We start from the raw sequence: 22,135 nt of genomic DNA on the forward strand, positions 1-22,135 counted from the left end.
GTCATATTGCATGGTACCCATTCCATGGGTCTCAACTCTCCAGGTTTAAGGGATTCTTCCTTCAGCTAAAACATGCATGTGGAACCCAGAGTATGATCCACCGTGTGATAGGGAAACGTGTTCAATTGTGTCAGTTTTCGTCCCCTGGTACTCGAGTGCAACGTTCCAGACGCTTTACTAACACTCTCCCCACTTGGAGAGTCAGTGCCTTTAACCTCCTGTTTGGCCCAGTTTGCAATTTCTGCGGAAAATGAACAGGAATAGGGAGAACCAATGAGAGACTAGCTGGAGGTGTCTGGACGGGCAAATTTAACTCTCATTTCCCACCAGGAAGAGGAATTAACCAAAGGCTCAGCGTGCCATGCCGGAACCACAGTAGGGCCTGAAGCAATGGTGCGGTGTTGCGGCCAGCTCACAAGAAAGCGAGTTGAAGAAAGGAGCTCAGGGGCACTGTAATTCACATACCTGCAGAGTTATAAATGACAGCTATCGTCCAAAAATATATTGAAGTAAGGCTGCCAAGAGGACTTGAACGCTGGGCAGAATTGCAGGAAACCAATTTCAGGAGGTAGACTGGAATTGCATGTAAAGCAAAGGAAAAGAGGCAGAACGTCCACAATGATGCACTTGGCCAAAAAGGGCGTATGCGTTTTTTCCTGAATATATTCAGGAAAAAACGCATACACGCTTTTTGGCCAACCAAGCAAGCTTGCAAAGGAAATCTGCACTACAATGAAGTCTCACTGCCCCCCGGTCAAAAGGGCCATCTGAAAAAAGTGTAAAATCCAGAAAGGCAGGACAAGCCACGGAGAACTGGGAGCCTTGTTATGCTGATGGGCGGGATGTAAATTGCCAACAGCCACTCTGGAGAAGTGTATGGTGTTTCCTGAAACATCTAAAAAACAAAACAACAGAGCCTAGGGCACTTCCATTTATGGTCCTATAGTTTAGGGAAATTAAAATCAAAAAGACACAGCCACCCCAAAGTTTGGGACGGCTCTGTTTACAAGAACCTCGTTTACAGTACAAGTTCAAAATCACAGAAAATGAAAAATGGATAAAGAAGTTGTGGTACTTACGTACAATGCAATATCACTCAGCAATGAAATCTATGTCATCAGACCCATAGCAGCATAATGAGTGGATTCAGGTACGATGATTCTAAGTGAAATAAGTCACACAGAAAAAGAAACATCATAAGGTATCACTACTACACGGAATGTAAACTTGGCTACACAGGAACTGAATTACAAAACAGAACAGGGTCTCAAATGTAGAAAACCATCTTATGCTTGCTTAAGGGGAAAGGTGAGTTGGGGTGCTGCATAAAACCAGAGATTGAAATTAGAACAGTTACCGTTCCATAAGCCAAAGATGTAATAGACAAGAGCTAGTCATTGCTCAACGAAGTGGACTCAACACCCCATATTAAACGCATAAGAATATACCTGACTAGTAAGAATCTTAAAACCTATGGATTTATATGTCTCCAAAAGAGAATCAACCATGTGTACAACGACATAAACGCAGCAGTGTTAGGATTGGTGAGGTTCGGTGAGCAAATGCAGACCCTTTCAAGTCATATTGCATGGTACCCATTCCATGGGTCTCAACTCTCCAGGTTTAAGGGATTCTTCCTTCAGCTAAAACATGCATGTGGAACCCAGAGTATGATCCACCGTGTGATCGGGAAACGTGTTCAAATGTGACTCAGTTTTCGTCCCCCGGTACTCGGGTGCAACATTCCAGACGCTTTACTAACACTCTCCCCACTTGGAGAGTCAGTGCCTTTAACCTCCTGTTTGTCCCAGTTTGCAATTTCTGCGGAAAATGAACAGGAATAGGGAGAACCAATGAGAGACTAGCTGGAGGTGTCTGGACGGGCAAATTTAACTCTCATTTCCCACCAGGAAGAGGAATTAACCAAAGGCTCAGCGTGCCATGCCGGAACCACACTAGGGCCTGAAGCAATGCTGCGGTGTTGCGGCCAGCTCACAAGAAAACGAGTTGAAGAAAGGAGCTCAGGGGCACTGTCATTCACATACCTGCAGAGTTATAAATGACAGCTATCGTCCAAAAATATATTGAAGTAAGGCTGCCAAGAGGACTTGAAAGCGGGGCAGAATTGCAGGAAACCGATTTCAGGAGGTAGACTGGAATAGCATGTAAAGCATAGGAAAAGAGGCAGAACGTCCACAATGATGCACTTGGCCAAAAAGGGCGTATGCGTTTTTTCCTGAATATATTCAGGAAAAAACGCATACGCCCTTTTTGGCCAACCAAGCAAGCTTGCAAAGGAAATCTGCACTACAATGAAGTCTCACTGCCCCCGGTCAAAAGGGCCATCTGAAAAAAGTGTAAAATCCAGAAAGGCAGGACAGGCCATGGAGAATTGGGAACCTTGTTATGCTGATGTGCGGGATGTAAATTGCGAACAGCCACTCTGGAGAAGTGTATGGTGTTTCCTGAAACATCTAAAAAGCAAAGCAACAGAGCCTAGGGCACTTCCACTTATGGTCCTATAGCTTAGGGAAATTAAAATCAAAAAGACACAGCCACCCCAAAGTTTGGGACGGCTCTGTTTACAAGAACCTCGTTTACGGTACAAGTTCAGTATCACAGAAAGTGAAAAATGGATAAAGAAATTGTGGTAATTACGTACAATGCAATATCACGCAGCAATGAAATCTATGTCATCAGGCCCATAGCAGCATAATGAGTGGATTCAGGTACGATGATTCTAAGTGAAATAAGTCACACAGAAAAAGAAACATCATAAGATATCACTACTACACGGAATGTAAACTTGGCTACACAGGAACTGAATTACAAAACAGAACAGGGTCTCAAATGTAGAAAACCAACTTATGCTTGCTTAAGGCGAAAGGTGAGTTGGGGTGCTGCATAAAACCAGAGATTGAAATTAGAATGGATACCGTTCCATAAGCCAAATATGCAATAGACAAGAGCTACTCATTGCTCAACGAAGTGGACTCTACACCCCATAATAAACACCTAAGAATACACCTGACTAGTAAGAATCTTACAACCTATGGATTTATATGTCTCCGAAAGGGAATCAAGCGTGTGTACAGCGGCATAAACGCAGCAGTGTTAGGATTGGTGAGGTTCGGTGAGCAAATGCAGACCCTTTGAAGTCATATTGCATGGTACCCATTGCAGGGGTCTCAACTCTCCAGGTTTAAGGGATTCTTCCTTCAGCTAAAACATGCATGTGGAACCCAGAGTATGATCCACCATGTGATCGGGAAACGTGTTCAAATGTGTCTCAGTTTTCGTCCCCTGGTACTCGGTTGCAACATTCCAGACGCTTTACTAACACTCTCCCCACTTGGAGAGTCAGTGCCTTTAACCTCCTGTTTGGCCCAGTTGGCAATTTCTGCGGAAAATGAACAGGAATAGAGAGAACCAATGAGAGACTAGCTGGAGGTGTCTGGATGGGCAAATTTAACTCTCATTTCCCACCAGAAAGAGGAATTAAACAAAGGCTGAGCGTGCCATGCCGGAACCACACTAGGGCCTGAAGCAATCCTGCGGTGTTGCGGCCAGCTCACAAGAAAGCGAGTTGAAGAAAGGAGCTCAGGGGCACTGTAATTCACAAACCTGCAGAGTTATAAATGACAGCTATCGTCCAAAAATATATTGAAGTAAGGCTGCCAAGAGGACTTGAAAGCGGGGCAGAATTGCAGGAAACCGATTTCAGGAGGTAGACTGGAATTGCATGTAAAGCATAGGAAAAGAGGCAGAACGTCCACAATGATGCACTTGGCCAAAAGGGGCGTATGCGTTTTTTCCTGAATATATTCAAGAAAAAACGCATACGCCCTTTTTGGCCAACCAAGCAAGCTTGCAAAGGAAATCTGCACTACAATGAAGTCTCACTGCCCCCCGGTCAAAAGGGCCATCTGAAAAAAGTGTAAAATCCAGAAAGGCAGGACAAGCCACGGAGAACTGGGAGCCTTGTTATGCTGATGGGCGGGATGTAAATTGCCAACAGCCACTCTGGAGAAGTGTATGGTGTTTCCCGAAACATGTAAAAAACAAAGGAACAGAGCCTAGGGCACTTCCACTTATGGTCCTATAGCTTAGGGAAATTAAAATCAAAAAGACACAGCCACCCCAAAGTTTGGGAAGGCTCTGTTTACAAGAACCTCGTTTACAGTATAAGTTCAAAATCACAGAAAGTGAAAAATGGATAAAGAAGTTGTGGTACTTACGTACAATGCAATATCACTCAGCAATGAAATCTATGTCATCAGGCCCGTAGCAGCATAATGAGTGGATTCAGGTACGATGATTCTAAGTGAAATAAGTCACACAAAAAAAGAAACATCATAAGATATCACTACTACAAGGAATGTAAACTTGGCTACACAGGAACTGAATTACAAAACAGAACAGGGTCTCAAATGTAGAAAACCAACTTATGCTTCCTTAAGGGGAAAGGTGAGTTGGGGTGCTGCATAAAACCAGAGATTGAAATTAGCACAGATACCGTTCCATAAGCCAAATATGTAATAGACAAGAGCTTCTCCTTGCTCAACGAAGTGGACTCAACACCACATATTAAACGCCTAAGAATATAACTGACTAGTAAGAATCTTAAAACCTATGGATTTATATGTCTCTGCAAGAGAATCAAGCGTGTTTACAGCGGCATAAATGCAGCAGTGATAGGATTGGTGAGGATCGGTGAGCAAATGCAGACCCTTTGAAGTCATATTGCATGGTACCCATTCCATGGGTCTCAACTCTCCAGGTTTAAGGGATTCTTCCTTCAGCTAAAACATGCATGTGGAACCCAGAGTATGATCCACCGTGTGATCGGGAAACGTGTTCAAATGTGTCTCAGATTTCGTCCCCCGGTACTCGGGTGCAACATTCCAGACGCTTTACTAACACTCTCCCCACTTGGAGAGTCAGTGCCTTTAACCTCCTGTTTGGCCCAGTTTGCAATTTCTGCGGAAAATGAACAGAAATAGGGAGAACCAAGAGAGACTAGCTGGAGGTGTCTGGACGGGCAAATTTAACTCTCATTACCCACCAGGAAGAGGAATTAACCAAAGGCTCAGCGTGCCGTGCCGGAACCACACTAGGCCCTGAAGCAATCCTACGGTGTTGCGGCCAGCTCACAAGAAAGCGAGTTGAAGAAAGGAGCTCAGGGGCACTGTCATTCACAGACATGCAGAGTTATAAATGACAGCTATCATCCAAAAATATATTGAAGTAAGGCTGCCAAGAGGACTTGAAAGCGGGGCAGAATTGCAGGAAACCGATTTCAGGAGGTAGACTGGAATTGCATGTAAAGCATAGGAAAAGAGGCAGAACGTCCACAATGATGCACTTGGCCAAAAAGGGCATATGCGTTTTTTCCTGAATATATTCAGGAAAAAACGCATACGCCCTTTTTGGCCAACCAAGCAAGCTTGCAAAGGAAATCTGCACTACAATGAAGTCTCACTGCCCCCCGGTGAAAATGGCCATCTGAAAAATGTGTAAAATCCAGAAAGGCAGGACAGGCCATGGAGAACTGGGAGCCTTGTTATGCTGATGGGTGGGATGTAAATTGCCAACAGCCACTCTGGAGAAGTGTATAGTGTTTCCTGAAACATCTAAAAAACAAAGCAACAGAGCCTAGGGCACTTCCACTTATGGTCCTATAGCTTAGGGAAATTAAAATCAAAAAGACACAGCCAACCCAAAGTTTGGGACGGCTCTGTTTACAAGAACCTCGTTTACGGTACAAGTTCAATATCGCAGAAAGCGAAAAATGGGTAAAGAAGTTGTGGTACTTACGTACAATGCAATATCACTCAGCAATGAAATCTATGTCATCAGGCCCGTAGCAGCATAATGAGTGGATTCAGGTACGATGATTCTAAGTGAAATAAGTCACACAGAAAAAGAAACATCATAAGATATCACTACTACAAGGAATGTAAACTTGGCTACACAGGAACTGAATTACAAAACAGAACAGGGTCTCAAATGTAGAAAACCAACTTATGCTTGCTTAAGGGGAAAGGTGAGTTGGGGTGCTGCATAAAACCAGAGATTGAAATTAGAATGGATACCGTTCCATAAGCCAAATATGTAATAGACAAGAGCTACTCATTGCTCAACGAAGTGGACTCAACACCCCATATTAAACGCATAAGAATATACCTGACTAGTAAGAATCTTAAAACCTATGGATTTATAGGTCTCTGCAAGAGAATCAAGCGTGTTTACAGCGGCATAAATGCAGCAGTGATAGGATTGGTGAGGATCGGTGAGCAAATGCAGACCCTTTGAAGTCATATTGCATGGTACCCATTCCATGGGTCTCAACTCTCCAGGTTTAAGGGATTCTTCCTTCAGCTAAAACATGCATGTGGAACCCAGAGTATGATCCACCGTGTGATCGGGAAACGTGTTCAAATGTGACTCAGTTTTCGTCCCCCGGTACTTGGGTGCAACATTCCAGACGCTTTACTAACACTCTCCCCACTTGGAGAGTCAGTGCCTTTAACCTCCTGTTTGGCCCAGTTTGCAATTTCTGCGGAAAATGAACAGGAATAGGGAGAACCAATGAGAGACTAGCTGGAGGTGTCTGGACGGGCAAATTTAACTCTCATTTCCCACCAGGAAGAGGAATTAACCAAAGGCTCAGCGTGCCATGCCGGAACCACACTAGGGCCTGAAGCAATGCTGCGGTGTTGCGGCCAGCTCACAGGAAAGCGAGTTGAAGAAAGGAGCTCAGGGGCACTGTCATTCACATACCTGCAGAGTTATAAATGACAGCTATCGTCCAAAAATATATTGAAGTAAGGCTGCCAAGAGGACTTGAAAGTGGGGCAGAATTGCAGGAAACCGATTTCAGGAGGTAGACTGGAATAGCATGTAAAGCATAGGAAAAGAGGCAGAACGTCCACAATGATGCACTTGGCCAAAAAGGGCGTATGCGTTTTTTCCTGAATATATTCAGGAAAAAACGCATACGCCCTTTTTGGCCAACCAAGCAAGCTTGCAAAGGAAATCTGCACTACAATGAAGTCTCACTGCCCCCGGTCAAAAGGGCCATCTGAAAAAAGTGTAAAATCCAGAAAGGCAGGACAGGCCATGGAGAATTGGGAACCTTGTTATGCTGATGTGCGGGATGTAAATTGCGAACAGCCACTCTGGAGAAGTGTATGGTGTTTCCTGAAACATCTAAAAAGCAAAGCAACAGAGCCTAGGGCACTTCCACTTATGGTCCTATAGCTTAGGGAAATTAAAATCAAAAAGACACAGCCACCCCAAAGTTTGGGACAGCTCTGTTTACAAGAACCTCCTTTACGGTACAAGTTCAATATCACAGAAAGCACAAAATGGATAAAGAAGTTGTGGTACTTACGTACAATGCAATATCACTCAGCAATGAAATCTATGTCATCAGGCCCGTAGCAGCATAATGAGTGGATTCAGGTACGATGATTCTAAGTGAAATAAGTCACACAGAAAAAGAAACATCATAACATATCACTACCACATGGAATGTAAACTTGGCTACACAGGAACTGAATTACAAAACAGAACAGGGTCTCAAATGTAGAAAACCAACTTATGCTTGCTTAAGGCGAAAGGTGAGTTGGGGTGCTGCATAAAACCAGAGATTGAAATTAGAACAGATACCGTTCCATAAGCCAAATATGTAATAGACAAGAGCTACTCCTTGCTCAACGAAGTGGACTCAACACCCCATATTAAACGCATAAGAATATACCTGACTAGTAAGAATCTTAAAACCTATGGATTTATATGTCTCCGAAAGCGAATCAAGCGTGTGTACAGTGGCATAAATGCAGCAGTGATAGGATTGGTGAGGTTCGGTGAGCAAATGCAGACCCTTTGAAGTCATATTGCATGGTACCCATTGCAGGGGTCTCAACTCTCCAGGTTTAAGGGATTCTTCCTTCAGCTAAAACATGCATGTGGAACCCAGAGTATGATCCACCATGTGATCGGGAAACGTGTTCAAATGTGTCTCAGTTTTCGTCCCCTGGTACTCGGGTGCAACATTCCAGACGCTTTACTAACACTCTCCCCACTTGGAGAGTCAGTGCCTTTAACCTCCTGTTTGGCCAAGTTTGCAATTTCTGCGGAAAATGAACAGGAATAGGGAGAACCAATGAGAGACTAGCTGGAGGTGTCTGGACGGGCAAATTTAACTCTCATTTCCCACCAGGAAGAGGAATTAAACAAAGGCTCAGCGTGCCATGCCGGAACCACACTAGGGCCTGAAGCAATCCTGCGGTGTTGCGGCCAGCTCACAAGAAAGCGAGTTGAAGAAAGGAGCTCAGGGGCACTGTCATTCTCATACCTGCAGAGTTATAAATGATAGCTATCGTCCAAAAATATATTGAAGTAAGGCTGCCAAGAGGACTTGAAAGCGGGGCAGAATTGCAGGAAACCGATTTCAGGAGGTAGACTGGAATTGCATGTAAAGCAAAGGAAAAGAGGCAGAACGTCCACAATGATGCACTTGGCCAAAAAGGGCGTATGCGTTTTTTCCTGAATATATTCAGGAAAAAACGCATACGCCCTTTTTGGCCAACCAAGCAAGCTTGCAAAGGAAATCTGCACTACAATGAAGTCTCACTGTCCCCCGGTCAAAAGGGCCATCTGAAAAAAGTGTAAAATCCAGAAAGGCAGGACAGGCCATGGAGAACTGGGAGCCTTGTTATGCTGATGGGCGGGATGTAAATTGCCAACAGCCACTCTGGAGAAGTGTATGGTGTTTCCTGAAACATCTACAAAACAAAGCAACAGAGACTAGGGCACTTCCACTTATGGTCCTATAGCTTAGGGAAATTAAAATAAAAAAGACACAGCCACCCCAAAGTTTGGGAAGGCTCTGTTTACAAGAACCTCGTTTACAGTATAAGTTCAAAATCACAGAAAGTGAAAAATGGATAAAGAAGTTGTGGTACTTACGTACAATGCAATATCACTCAGCAATGAAATCTATGTCATCAGGCCCATAGCAGCATAATGAGTGGATTCAGGTACGATGATTCTAAGTGAAATAAGTCACACAGAAAAAGAAACATCATAAGATATCTCTACCACATGGAATGTAAACTTGGCTACACAGGAACTGAATTACAAAACAGAACAGGGTCTCAAATGTAGAAAACCGACTTATGCTTGCTTAAGGGGAAAGGTGAGTTGGGGTGCTGCATAAAACCAGAGATTGAAATTAGCACAGATACCGTTCCATAAGCCAAATATGTAATAGACAAGAGCTACTCCTTGCTCAACGAAGTGGACTCTACACCCCATATTAAACGCCTAAGAATATACCTGACTAGTAAGAATCTTAAAACCTATGGATTTATATGTCTCAGAAAGAGAATCAAGCATGTGTACAGTGGCATAAATGCAGCAGTGATAGGATTGGTGAGGTTCGGTGAGCAAATGCAGACCCTTTGAAGTCATATTGCATGGTACCCATTGCAGGGGTCTCAACTCTCCAGGTTTAAGGGATTCTTCCTTCAGCTAAAACATGCATGTGGAACCCAGAGTATGATCCAACATGTGATCGGGAAACGTGTTCAAATGTGTCTCAGTTTTCGTCCCCTGGTACTCGGGTGCAACATTCCAGACGCTTTACTAACACTCTCCCCTCTTGGAGAGTCAGTGCCTTTAACCTCCTGTTTGGCCCAGTTTGCAATTTCTGCGGAAAATGAACAGGAATAGGGAGAACCAATGAGAGACTAGCTGGAGGTGTCTGGACGGGCAAATTTAACTCTCATTTCCCACCAGGAAGAGGAATTAAACAAAGGCTCAGCATGCCATGCCGGAACCACACTAGGGCCTGAAGCAATCCTGCGGTGTTGCGGCCAGCTCACAAGAAAGCGAGTTGAAGAAAGGAGCTCAGGGGCACTGTCATTCACATACCTGCAGAGTTATAAATGATAGCTATCGTCCAAAAATATATTGAAGTAAGGCTGCCAAGAGGATTTGAAAGCGGGGCAGAATTGCAGGAAACCGATTTCAGGAGGTAGACTGGAATTGCATGTAAAGCATAGGAAAAGAGGCAGAACGTCCACAATGATGCACTTGGCCAAAAAGGGCGTATGCGTTTTTTCCTGAATATATTCAGGAAAAAACGCATACGCCCTTTTTGGCCAACCAAGCAAGCTTGCAAAGGAAATCTGCACTACAATGAAGTCTCACTGCCCCCCGGTCAAAAGGGCCATCTGAAAAAAGTGTAAAATCCAGAAAGGCAGGACAGGCCATGGAGAACTGGGAGCCTTGTTATGCTGATGGGTGGGATGTAAATTGCCAACAGCCACTCTGGAGAAGTGTATGGTGTTTCCTGAAACATCTAAAAAACAAAGCAACAGAGCCTAGGGCACTTCCACTTATGGTCCTATAGCTTAGGGAAATTAAAATCAAAAAGACTCAGCCACCCCAAAGTTAGGGACAGCTCTGTTTACAAGAACCTCATTTATGGTCCAAGTTCAATATCACAGAAAGCGCAAAATGGATAAAGAAGTTGTGGTACTTACGTACAATGCAATATCACTCAGCAATGAAATCTATGTCATCAGGCCCGTAGCAGCATAATGAGTGGATTCAGGTACGATGATTCTAAGTGAAATAAGTCACACAGAAAAACAAACATCATAAGATATCACTACTACAAGGAATGTAAACTTGGCTACACAGGAACTGAATTACAAAACAGAACAGGGTCTCAAATGTAGAAAACCAACTTATGCTTGCTTAAGGCGAAAGGTGAGTTGGGGTGCTGCATAAAACCAGAGATTGAAATTAGAACAGATACCGTTCCATAAGCCAAATATTTAATAGACAAGAGCTACTCCTTGCTCAACGAAGTGGACTCTACACCCCATATTAAACACGTAAGAATATACCTGACTAGAAAGAATCTTAAAACCTATGGATTTATATGTCTCCGAAAGAGAATCAAGCGTGTGTACAGCGGCATAAACGCAGCAGTGATATTATTGGTGAGGTTCGGTGAGCAAATGCAGACCCTTTGAATTCATATTGCATGGTACCCATTCCATGGGTCTCAAATCTCCAGGTTTAAGGGATTCTTCCTTCAGCTAAAACATGCATGTGGAACCCAGAGTATGATCCACCGTGTGATCGGGAAACGTGTTTAATTGTGTCAGTTTTCATCCCCCGGTACTCGGGTGCAACATTCCAGACGCTTTACTAACACTCTCCCCACTTGGAGAGTCAGTGCCTTTAACCTCTTGTTTGGCCCAGTTTGCAATTTCTGCGGAAAATGAACAGGAATAGGGAGAACCAATGAGAGACTAGCTGGAGGTGTCTGGACGGGCAAAGTTAACTCTCATTTCCCACCAGGAAGAGGAATTAACCAAAGGCTCAGCGTGCCATGCCGGAACCACACTAGGGCCTGAAGCAATCCTGATGTGTTGCGGCCAGCTCACAAGAAAGCGAGTTGAAGAAAGGAGCTCAGGGGCACTGTCATTCACAAACCTGCAGAGTTATAAATGACAGCTATCGTCCAAAAATATATTGAAGTAAGGCTGCCAAGAGGACTTGAACGTGGGGCAGAATTGCAGGAAACCGATTTCAGGAGGTAGACTGGAATTGCATGTAAAGCAAAGGAAAAGAGGCAGAACGTCCACAATGATGCACTTGGCCAAAAAGGGCGTATGCGTTTTTTCCTGAATATATTCAGGAAAAAACGCATACGCCCTTTTTGGCCAACCAAGCAAGCTTGCAAAGGAAATCTGCACTACAATGAAGTCTCACTGTCCCCCGGTCAAAAGGGCCATCTGAAAAAAGTGTAAAATCCAGAAAGGCAGGACAGGCCATGGAGAACTGGGAGCCTTGTTATGCTGATGGGCGGGATGTAAATTGCGAACAGCCACTCTGGAGAAGTGTATGGTGTTTCCTGAAACATCTACAAAACAAAGCAACAGAGACTAGGGCACTTCCACTTATGGTCCTATAGCTTAGGGAAATTAAAATAAAAAAGACACAGCCACCCCAAAGTTTGGGAAGGCTCTGTTTACAAGAACCTCGTTTACAGTATAAGTTCAAAATCACAGAAAGTGAAAAATGGATAAAGAAGTTGTGGTACTTACGTACAATGCAATATCACTCAGCAATGAAATCTATGTCATCAGGCCCATAGCAGCATAATGAGTGGATTCAGGTACGATGATTCTAAGTGAAATAAGTCACACAGAAAAAGAAACATCATAAGATATCTCTACCACATGGAATGTAAACTTGGCTACACAGGAACTGAATTACAAAACAGAACAGGGTCTCAAATGTAGAAAACCGACTTATGCTTGCTTAAGGGGAAAGGTGAGTTGGGGTGCTGCATAAAACCAGAGATTGAAATTAGCACAGATACCGTTCCATAAGCCAAATATGTAATAGACAAGAGCTACTCCTTGCTCAACGAAGTGGACTCTACACCCCATATTAAACGCCTAAGAATATACCTGACTAGTAAGAATCTTAAAACCTATGGATTTATATGTCTCAGAAAGAGAATCAAGCGTGTGTACAGTGGCATAAATGCAGCAGTGATAGGATTGGTGAGGTTCGGTGAGCAAATGCAGACCCTTTGAAGTCATATTGCATGGTACCCATTGCAGGGGTCTCAACTCTCCAGGTTTAAGGGATTCTTCCTTCAGCTAAAACATGCATGTGGAACCCAGAGTATGATCCAACATGTGATCGGGAAACGTGTTCAAATGTGTCTCAGTTTTCGTCCCCTGGTACTCGGGTGCAACATTCCAGACGCTTTACTAACACTCTCCCCTCTTGGAGAGTCAGTGCCTTTAACCTCCTGTTTGGCCCAGTTTGCAATTTCTGCGGAAAATGAACAGGAATAGGGAGAACCAATGAGAGACTAGCTGGAGGTGTCTGGACGGGCAAATTTAACTCTCATTTCCCACCAGGAAGAGGAATTAAACAAAGGCTCAGCATGCCATGCCGGAACCACACTAGGGCCTGAAGCAATCCTGCGGTGTTGCGGCCAGCTCACAAGAAAGCGAGTTGAAGAAAGGAGCTCAGGGGCACTGTCATTCACATACCTGCAGAGTTATAAATGATAGCTATCGTCCAAAAATATATTGAAGTAAGGCTGCCAAGAGGATTTGAAAGCGGGGCAGAATTGCAGGAAACCGATTTCAGGAGGTAGACTGGAATTGCATGTAAAGCATAGGAAAAGAGGCAGAACGTCCACAATGATGCACTTGGCCAAAAAGGGCGTATGCGTTTTTTCCTGAATATATTCAGGAAAAAACGCATACGCCCTTTTTGGCCAACCAAGCAAGCTTGCAAAGGAAATCTGCACTACAATGAAGTCTCACTGCCCCCCGGTCAAAAGGGCCATCTGAAAAAAGTGTAAAATCCAGAAAGGCAGGACAGGCCATGGAGAACTGGGAGCCTTGTTATGCTGATGGGTGGGATGTAAATTGCCAACAGCCACTCTGGAGAAGTGTATGGTGTTTCCTGAAACATCTACAAAACAAAGCAACAGAGCCTAGGGCACTTCCACTTATGGTCCTATAGCTTAGGGAAATTAAAATCAAAAAGACTCAGCCACCCCAAAGTTAGGGACAGCTCTGTTTACAAGAACCTCATTTATGGTCCAAGTTCAATATCACAGAAAGCGCAAAATGGATAAAGAAGTTGTGGTACTTACGTACAATGCAATATCACTCAGCAATGAAATCTATGTCATCAGGCCCGTAGCAGCATAATGAGTGGATTCAGGTACGATGATTCTAAGTGAAATAAGTCACACAGAAAAACAAACATCATAAGATATCACTACTACAAGGAATGTAAACTTGGCTACACAGGAACTGAATTACAAAACAGAACAGGGTCTCAAATGTAGAAAACCAACTTATGCTTGCTTAAGGCGAAAGGTGAGTTGGGGTGCTGCATAAAACCAGAGATTGAAATTAGAACAGATACCGTTCCATAAGCCAAATATTTAATAGACAAGAGCTACTCCTTGCTCAACGAAGTGGACTCTACACCCCATATTAAACACGTAAGAATATACCTGACTAGAAAGAATCTTAAAACCTATGGATTTATATGTCTCCGAAAGAGAATCAAGCGTGTGTACAGCGGCATAAACGCAGCAGTGATATTATTGGTGAGGTTCGGTGAGCAAATGCAGACCCTTTGAATTCATATTGCATGGTACCCATTCCATGGGTCTCAAATCTCCAGGTTTAAGGGATTCTTCCTTCAGCTAAAACATGCATGTGGAACCCAGAGTATGATCCACCGTGTGATCGGGAAACGTGTTTAATTGTGTCAGTTTTCATCCCCCGGTACTCGGGTGCAACATTCCAGACGCTTTACTAACACTCTCCCCACTTGGAGAGTCAGTGCCTTTAACCTCTTGTTTGGCCCAGTTTGCAATTTCTGCGGAAAATGAACAGGAATAGGGAGAACCAATGAGAGACTAGCTGGAGGTGTCTGGACGGGCAAAGTTAACTCTCATTTCCCACCAGGAAGAGGAATTAACCAAAGGCTCAGCGTGCCATGCCGGAACCACACTAGGGCCTGAAGCAATCCTGATGTGTTGCGGCCAGCTCACAAGAAAGCGAGTTGAAGAAAGGAGCTCAGGGGCACTGTCATTCACAAACCTGCAGAGTTATAAATGACAGCTATCGTCCAAAAATATTTTGAAGTAAGGCTGCCAAGAGGACTTGAACGCTGGGCAGAATTGCAGGAAACCGATTTCAGGATGTAGACTGGAATTGCATGTAAAGCAAAGGAAAAGAGGCAGAACGTCCACAATGATGCACTTGGCCAAAAAGGGCGTATGCGTTTTTTCCTGAATATATTCAGGAAAAAACGCATACGCCCTTTTTGGCCAACCAAGCAAGCTTGCAAAGGAAATCTGCACTACAATGAAGTCTCACTGCCCCCCGGTCAAAAGGGCCATCTGAAAAAAGTGTAAAATCCAGAAAGGCAGGACAGGCCATGGAGAACTGGGAGCCTTGTTATGCTGATGGGTGGGATGTAAATTGCCAACAGCCACTCTGGAGAAGTGTATGGTGTTTCCTGAAACATCTACAAAACAAAGCAACAGAGCCTAGGGCACTTCCACTTATGGTCCTATAGCTTAGGGAAATTAAAATCAAAAAGACTCAGCCACCCCAAAGTTAGGGACAGCTCTGTTTACAAGAACCTCATTTATGGTCCAAGTTCAATATCACAGAAAGCGAAAAATGGATAAAGATGTTGTGGTACTTACGTACAATGCAATATCACTCAGCAATGAAATCTATGTCATCAGGCCCGTAGCAGCATAATGAGTGGATTCAGGTACGATGATTCTAAGTGAAATAAGTCACACAGAAAAACAAACATCATAAGATATCACTACTACAAGGAATGTAAACTTGGCTACACAGGAACTGAATTACAAAACAGAACAGGGTCTCAAATGTAGAAAACCAACTTATGCTTGCTTAAGGCGAAAGGTGAGTTGGGGTGCTGCATAAAACCAGAGATTGAAATTAGAACAGATACCGTTCCATAAGCCAAATATTTAATAGACAAGAGCTACTCCTTGCTCAACGAAGTGGACTCTACACCCCATATTAAACGCGTAAGAATATACCTGACTAGAAAGAATCTTAAAACCTATGGATTTATATGTCTCCGAAAGAGAATCAAGCGTGTGTACAGTGTCATAAACGCAGCAGTGATAGGATTGGTGAGGTTCGGTGAGCAAATGCAGACCCTTTGAAGTCATATTGCATGGAACCCATTCCATGGGTCTCAACTCTCCAGGTTTAAGGGATTCTTCCTTCAGCTAAAACATGCATGTGGAACCCAGAGTATGATCCACCGTGTGATCGGGAAACGTGTTTAATTGTGTCAGTTTTCATCCCCCGGTACTCGGGTGCAACATTCCAGACGCTTTACTAACACTCTCCCCACTTGGAGAGTCAGTGCCTTTAACCTCTTTTTTGGCCCAGTTTGCAATTTCTGCGGAAAATGAACAGGAATAGGGAGAACCAATGAGAGACTAGCGGGAGGTGTCTGGACGGGCAAAGTTAACTCTCATTTCCCACCAGGAAGAGGAATTAACCAAAGGCTCAGCATGTCATGCCGGAACCACACTAGGGCCTGAAGCAATGCTGCGGTGTTGCGGCCAGCTCACAAGAAAGCGAGTTGAAGAAAGGAGCTCAGGGGAACTGTCATTCACAAACCTGCAGAGTTATAAATGACAGCTATCGTCCAAAAATATATTGAAGTAAGGCTGCCAAGAGGACTTGAACGTGGGGCAGAATTGCAGGAAACCGATTTCAGGAGGTAGACTGGAATTGCATGTAAAGCAAAGGAAAAGAGGCAGAACGTCCACAATGATGCACTTGGCCAAAAAGGGCGTATGCGTTTTTTCCTGAATATATTCAGGAAAAAACGCATACGCCCTTTTTGGCCAACCAAGCAAGCTTGCAAAGGAAATCTGCACTACAATGAAGTCTCACTGCCCCCCGGTCAAAAGGGCCATCTGAAAAAAGTGTAAAATCCAGAAAGGCAGGACAGCCCATGGAGAACTGGGAGCCTTGTTATGCTGATGGGCGGGATGTAAATTGCCAACAGCCACTCTGGAGAAGTGTATGGTGTTTCCTGAAACATCTACAAAACAAAGCAACAGAGCCTAGGGCACTTCCACTTATGGTCCTATAGCTTAGGGAAATTAAAATCAAAAAGACACAGCCACCCCAAAGTTTGGGAAGGCTCTGTTTACAAGAACCTCGTTTACAGTACAAGTTCAAAATCACAGAAAGTGAAAAATGGATAAAGAAGTTGTGGTACTTACGTACAATGCAATATCACTCAGCAATGAAATCTATGTCATCAGGCCCATAGCAGCATAATGAGTGGATTCAGGTACGATGATTCTAAGTGAAATAAGTCACACAGAAAAAGAAACATCATAAGATATCTCTACCACATGGAATGTAAACTTGGCTACACAGGAACTGAATTACAAAACAGAACGAGGTCTCAAATGTAGAAAACCAACTTATGCTTGCTTAAGGCGAAAGGTGAGTTGGGGTGCTGCATAAAACCAGAGATTGAAATTAGAACAGATACCGTTCCATAAGCCAAATATGTAATAGACAAGAGCTACTCCTTGCTCAACGAAGTGGACTCAACACCCCATATTAAACGCCTAAGAATATACCTGACTAGTAAGAATCTTAAAACCTATGGATTTATATGTCTCCGAAAGAGAATCAAGCGTGTGTACAGTGGCATAAATGCAGCAGTGATAGGATTGGTGAGGTTCGGTGAGTAAATGCAGACCCTTTGAAGTCATATTGCATGGTACCCATTGCAGGGGTCTCAACTCTCCAGGTTTAAGGGATTCTTCCTTCAGCTAAAACATGCATGTGGAACCCAGAGTATGATCCACCATGTGATCGGGAAACGTGTTCAAATGTGTCTCAGTTTTTGTCCCCTGGTACTCGGGTGCAACATTCCAGACGCTTTACTAACACTCTCCCCACTTGGAGAGTCAGTGCCTTTAACCTCCTGTTTGGCCAAGTTTGCAATTTCTGCGGAAAATGAACAGGAATAGGGAGAACCAATGAGAGACTAGCTGGAGGTGTCTGGACGGGCAAATTTAACTCTCATTTCCCACCAGGAAGAGGAATTAAACAAAGGCTCAGCGTGCCATGCCGGAACCACACTAGGGCCTGAAGCAATCCTGCGGTGTTGCGGCCATCTCACAAGAAAGCGAGTTGAAGAAAGGAGCTCAGGGGCACTGTCATTCACATACCTGCAGAGTTATAAATGATAGCTATCGTCCAAAAATATATTGAAGTAAGGCTGCCAAGAGGACTTGAAAGCGGGGCAGAATTGCAGGAAACCGATTTCAGGAGGTAGACTGGAATTGCATGTAAAGCAAAGGAAAAGAGGCAGAACGTCCACAATGATGCACTTGGCCAAAAAGGGCGTATGCGTTTTTTCCTTAATATATTCAGGAAAAAACGCATACGCCCTTTTTGGCCAACCAAGCAAGCTTGCAAAGGAAATCTGCACTACAATGAAGTCTCACTGCCCCCCGGTCAAAAGGGCCATCTGAAAAAAGTGTAAAATCCAGAAAGGCAGGACAGCCCATGGAGAACTGGGAGCCTTGTTATGCTGATGGGCGGGATGTAAATTGCCAACAGCCACTCTGGAGAAGTGTATGGTGTTTCCTGAAACATCTACAAAACAAAGCAACAGAGCCTAGGGCACTTCCACTTATGGTCCTATAGCTTAGGGAAATTAAAATCAAAAAGACACAGCCACCCCAAAGTTTGGGAAGGCTCTGTTTACAAGAACCTCGTTTACAGTACAAGTTCAAAATCACAGAAAGTGAAAAATGGATAAAGAAGTTGTGGTACTTACGTACAATGCAATATCACTCAGCAATGAAATCTATGTCATCAGGCCCATAGCAGCATAATGAGTGGATTCAGGTACGATGATTCTAAGTGAAATAAGTCACACAGAAAAAGAAACATCATAAGATATCTCTACCACATGGAATGTAAACTTGGCTACACAGGAACTGAATTACAAAACAGAACAGGGTCTCAAATGTAGAAAACCAACTTATGCTTGCTTAAGGCGAAAGGTGAGTTGGGGTGCTGCATAAAACCAGAGATTGAAATTAGAACAGATACCGTTCCATAAGCCAAATATGTAATAGACAAGAGCTACTCCTTGCTCAACGAAGTGGACTCAACACCCCATATTAAACGCCTAAGAATATACCTGACTAGTAAGAATCTTAAAACCTATGGATTTATATGTCTCCGAAAGAGAATCAAGCGTGTGTACAGTGGCATAAATGCAGCAGTGATAGGATTGGTGAGGTTCGGTGAGCAAATGCAGACCCTTTGAAGTCATATTGCATGGTACCCATTGCAGGGGTCTCAACTCTCCAGGTTTAAGGGATTCTTCCTTCAGCTAAAACATGCATGTGGAACCCAGAGTATGATCCACCATGTGATCGGGAAACGTGTTCATATGTGTCTCAGTTTTTGTCCCCTGGTACTCGGGTGCAACATTCCAGACGCTTTACTAACACTCTCCCCACTTGGAGAGTCAGTGCCTTTAACCTCCTGTTTGGCCAAGTTTGCAATTTCTGCGGAAAATGAACAGGAATAGGGAGAACCAATGAGAGACTAGCTGGAGGTGTCTGGACGGGCAAATTTAACTCTCATTTCCCACCAGGAAGAGGAATTAACCAAAGGCTCAGCGTGCCATGCCGGAACCACACTAGGGCCTGAAGCAATCCTGCGGTGTTGCGGCCAGCTCACAAGAAAGCGAGTTGAAGAAAGGAGCTCAGGGGCACTGTCATTCACATACCTGCAGAGTTATAAATGATAGCTATCGTCCAAAAATATATTGAAGTAAGGCTGCCAAGAGGACTTGAAAGCGGGGCAGAATTGCAGGAAACCGATTTCAGGAGGTAGACTGGAATTGCATGTAAAGCAAAGGAAAAGAGGCAGAACGTCCACAATGATGCACTTGGCCAAAAAGGGCGTATGCGTTTTTTCCTTAATATATTCAGGAAAAAACGCATACGCCCTTTTTGGCCAACCAAGCAAGCTTGCAAAGGAAATCTGCACTACAATGAAGTCTCACTGTCCCCCGGTCAAAAGGGCCATCTGAAAAAAGTGTAAAATCCAGAAAGGCAGGACAGGCCATGGAGAACTGGGAGCCTTGTTATGCTGATGGGCGGGATGTAAATTGCGAACAGCCACTCTGGAGAAGTGTATGGTGTTTCCTGAAACATCTACAAAACAAAGCAACAGAGACTAGGGCACTTCCACTTATGGTCCTATAGCTTAGGGAAATTAAAATAAAAAAGACACAGCCACCCCAAAGTTTGGGAAGGCTCTGTTTACAAGAACCTCGTTTACAGTATAAGTTCAAAATCACAGAAAGTGAAAAATGGATAAAGAAGTTGTGGTACTTACGTACAATGCAATATCACTCAGCAATGAAATCTATGTCATCAGGCCCATAGCAGCATAATGAGTGGATTCAGGTACGATGATTCTAAGTGAAATAAGTCACACAGAAAAAGAAACATCATAAGATATCTCTACCACATGGAATGTAAACTTGGCTACACAGGAACTGAATTACAAAACAGAACAGGGTCTCAAATGTAGAAAACCGACTTATGCTTGCTTAAGGGGAAAGGTGAGTTGGGGTGCTGCATAAAACCAGAGATTGAAATTAGCACAGATACCGTTCCATAAGCCAAATATGTAATAGACAAGAGCTACTCCTTGCTCAACGAAGTGGACTCTACACCCCATATTAAACGCCTAAGAATATACCTGACTAGTAAGAATCTTAAAACCTATGGATTTATATGTCTCAGAAAGAGAATCAAGCATGTGTACAGTGGCATAAATGCAGCAGTGATAGGATTGGTGAGGTTCGGTGAGCAAATGCAGACCCTTTGAAGTCATATTGCATGGTACCCATTGCAGGGGTCTCAACTCTCCAGGTTTAAGGGATTCTTCCTTCAGCTAAAACATGCATGTGGAACCCAGAGTATGATCCAACATGTGATCGGGAAACGTGTTCAAATGTGTCTCAGTTTTCGTCCCCTGGTACTCGGGTGCAACATTCCAGACGCTTTACTAACACTCTCCCCTCTTGGAGAGTCAGTGCCTTTAACCTCCTGTTTGGCCCAGTTTGCAATTTCTGCGGAAAATGAACAGGAATAGGGAGAACCAATGAGAGACTAGCTGGAGGTGTCTGGACGGGCAAATTTAACTCTCATTTCCCACCAGGAAGAGGAATTAAACAAAGGCTCAGCATGCCATGCCGGAACCACACTAGGGCCTGAAGCAATCCTGCGGTGTTGCGGCCAGCTCACAAGAAAGCGAGTTGAAGAAAGGAGCTCAGGGGCACTGTCATTCACATACCTGCAGAGTTATAAATGATAGCTATCGTCCAAAAATATATTGAAGTAAGGCTGCCAAGAGGATTTGAAAGCGGGGCAGAATTGCAGGAAACCGATTTCAGGAGGTAGACTGGAATTGCATGTAAAGCATAGGAAAAGAGGCAGAACGTCCACAATGATGCACTTGGCCAAAAAGGGCGTATGCGTTTTTTCCTGAATATATTCAGGAAAAAACGCATACGCCCTTTTTGGCCAACCAAGCAAGCTTGCAAAGGAAATCTGCACTACAATGAAGTCTCACTGCCCCCGGTCAAAAGGGCCATCTGAAAAAAGTGTAAAATCCAGAAAGGCAGGACAGGCCATGGAGAATTGGGAACCTTGTTATGCTGATGTGCGGGATGTAAATTGCGAACATCCACTCTGGAGAAGTGTATGGTGTTTCCTGAAACATCTAAAAACCAAAGCAACAGAGCCTAGGGCACTTCCACTTATGGTCCTATAGCTTAGGGAAATTAAAATCAAAAAGACACAGCCACCCCAAAGTTTGGGACGGCTCTGTTTACAAGAACCTCGTTTACGGTACAAGTTCAGTATCACACAAAGTGAAAAATGGATAAAGAAGTTGTGGTAATTACGTACAATGCAATATCACGCAGCAATGAAATCTATGTCATCAGGCCCATAGCAGCATAATGAGTGGATTCAGGTACGATGATTCTAAGTGAAATAAGTCACACAGAAAAAGAAACATCATAAGATATCACTACTACACGGAATGTAAACTTGGCTACACAGGAACTGAATTACAAAACAGAACAGGGTCTCAAATGTAGAAAACCAACTTATGCTTGCTTAAGGCGAAAGGTGAGTTGGGGTGCTGCATAAAACCAGAGATTGAAATTAGCACAGATACCGTTCCATAAGCCAAATATGTAATAGACAAGAGCTACTCCTTGATCAACGAAGTGGACTCTACACCCCATATTAAACGCCTAAGAATATACCTGACTAGGAAGAATCTTAAAACCTATGGATTTATATGTCTCCGAAAGAGAATCAAGCGTGTGTACAGCGGCATAAACGCAGCAGTGATAGGATTGGTGAGGTTCGGTGGACAAATGCAGACCCTTTGAAGTCATATTGCATGGTACCCATTCCATG

This window comes from Pseudorca crassidens, chromosome 4 (assembly GCF_039906515.1).
Source record: "Pseudorca crassidens isolate mPseCra1 chromosome 4, mPseCra1.hap1, whole genome shotgun sequence".
NCBI lineage: Eukaryota > Metazoa > Chordata > Mammalia > Artiodactyla > Delphinidae > Pseudorca > Pseudorca crassidens.